At 37.5% G+C, this 2,506-nt stretch overlaps 1 long non-coding RNA gene across 1 annotated transcript; it reads right to left on the reverse strand.

Moving 5' to 3' along the window:
• Positions 1-595: 595 nt before the first annotated feature.
• Positions 596-1,911, reverse strand: LOC143882543 (uncharacterized). Its single transcript, XR_013252260.1, has 2 exons — positions 1,437-1,911; positions 596-1,041 (listed from the first exon to the last, which is right to left on the reverse strand). It is a non-coding gene; the product is annotated as an uncharacterized LOC143882543 (long non-coding RNA).
• Between the last annotated feature and the right edge of the window lie 595 nt (positions 1,912-2,506).

Genomic DNA, 2,506 nt, shown 5'->3' on the forward strand with positions numbered 1-2,506 from the left:
ACTATGAGGATTTATGTCCTTGGATAAGCTATTCCTAGGATTATCTATCCTGTTTGGATATGTTTAACTTGAAATTATCCTGTCTACTGTTCAACAATTTTGTTCCAGTAAAATGTTATCTAAGAATCGATGTGAACAGAGAAGAAGATAACAAGTACATCGAAGGACCAAATAAACCTTGACTTGCTATCCCAACGATAAACAACCTATCACTTGAACTTCACATACTCAAACTTCTTTGGTTGCATTTCCACAAATTTTGATTCAAGTTCATAAAAGAATGTCAAGAAATTTGGAAGGTCTTATTTTAATGATAAAATTTTGAAGGCATTGGTTATGGAGATTCTTACCTTTTATGGAAGAATCCTAAGATGAGTTCATGTTATTCTCATCAATTTGAAAACAGGGGCTGATATTTAAACCCTGTTGTTTTGTTATCATGAGCCCCATCTCTTTGGCTTCATTGGATGTAACAACTCTGAATGAGCTGATGAGCCAGAGAAAGAAATTCAAAATAAATCGTGGGGTGTATGATACCAAATGTATATTTCATCAACAGCCTCTCAAAAAAAATTCCTAGATTTTGGTTTCTAGGGATAGGAACTTTTTAGTGCTCTTTTTGCCATGAAACTAGATACGGTATGACCAAAGAATACCTTAAATTACAGGAACAAATAATGAATACCTGAAAATACAGGAACAGAGATAAACCGATGAATGTGATGCTTGTGCATGTGTTTATCGACCTTCCAATGTTGTGATTGTTGTTTCATTTCTAGAAGAATCTGCCTCAGAGTGATACCTCCTAATAAAAGTGGCTGGTTGCTTAGGCATGGGAAGATTCACAGTTTCACTAACAAGCATGGCAAGAATGAAAGCCATGGTCGGTCGATCTATTGCATCTTCTTGCACGCACAAGAGCCCCAATTGGAAGCACTTCAACGCTTCACTCGAATTGAATTCATGTGATGATGGATCAACAAAAGCTAACACTTTGTCCTCTTTCCACAATTTCCATGCCTGAAAGATGGTCTCAGTGATCTATAAAGACAACTTGTTACGAACTTAGATCAGAGAAGAAGAAAAAAAACAGAGTTCTAAGAAGAAGAAGAAAAGATTCTTGAATTACAGAAAATTGAAGAAAGATAGCTGGTTTCGAGCCACCAGAACCTCCATTACAAGAAATACATTCTACAGATTTTTCATATTCCCTCCTCCTCTGTTTTAGCCTATGTACTAGCCTATCTAGTTCTAACTAACTTCCACAACTTCCTAACTGATTCTGTTATGCTCATTCTTTATATGTAATCCTTAAGCCTAGCTGGCACCTCTCTCTGTCTATTGGTGACTCTTCTTGCTGATTGTGAATCTTGCTGGCTCGTTACACAACTCTGAATCATAAAAATCAATGGAAAAATAAGAAAATTTTTACTTACAAATCCCAAAAGGCTCAAAAGTGTCATCGCAGTGATGAAAACTCGTGTTCTTCTCCCCACTGATGATCTCAAGTAGTATGACCCCGAAGCTAAATACATCGGATTTCACTGAGAAAAGATTTTATGGCCCATCCATTGCAAGGCCCGATAAAAGATTTTACCTGGCCTAAAAAATAAACGGTTTGGATCATTTAAGAAGTGGGCACCAATTGTACTGCTACCCTCTCATATTCTCCCTCTTGCGTCCGTCATATAATAATGCAAAAATAAGAGGGTTGGACTGAGATTTGTGGAAGAGAATGAAGATAGAAGGTTCTCTGAATCAGGACACTGAGGTTTGCGTGTCCCCATACGCAAAGGCCAATAATCGTATGGGTTGAGACGAAAATGAGATCATCAGAGCAGAGAAGATTAGGGTATGAGCAAAAATCAATGTATTATCAAATTACGTATAAATATTATTAAAAAAGAAGAGGTTGTGGATAGGTACATATGTTGTAAGGGAATGGGCATGGGGTTATGGAACCCATTCTTTAGTGGAACCACGAAAATAGAGAAACAGCTACATTATTGTATTTCTTTTCTCCTTCTTGGGATAAGTGGGGCCCATGCTCTCTAGCTCAGGCTCCTAGGCTGCTTCTGGTTGCCTTGCCTGCATCACAACGTGAATAGTTTGATATAATGAGGGAATTTTTGGTTGACCAAACTTTCTCAAAGGCCCTGTTCGTTTTGGATTGATTTCCAGTCCAAAACTGATTATTGGACTCAAAATTAAGCGAATTTTGACACCAATATGCTCTAAATCAATTCTTAATATCCAAAAGGAACAGGACCTAAGGGTGTCTAGTTGCCTCTCAACTGACTCAACATCCAAACCTCTAGTCTTGGCCCACCTGACATGGGTTTCAGCCCTTTGGAATTTTGTCTCAAACGAGTGGAAAATGCAAAGTCTCTCTCTCTCTCTCTCTCTCTCTCTCTCTATATATATATATATATATATATATATGAGGTTCCTCGTTTTATGACGGCGGAGACAAAATCAACAAAATAAAGATAATGACCTTTGATCT

The sequence above is a fragment of the Tasmannia lanceolata genome, unplaced genomic scaffold (assembly GCF_043159265.1).
Source record: "Tasmannia lanceolata isolate RefF3 unplaced genomic scaffold, GAP_Taslan_0.1 ptg000008l, whole genome shotgun sequence".
NCBI classification, from domain to species: Eukaryota; Viridiplantae; Streptophyta; class Magnoliopsida; order Canellales; family Winteraceae; genus Tasmannia; species Tasmannia lanceolata.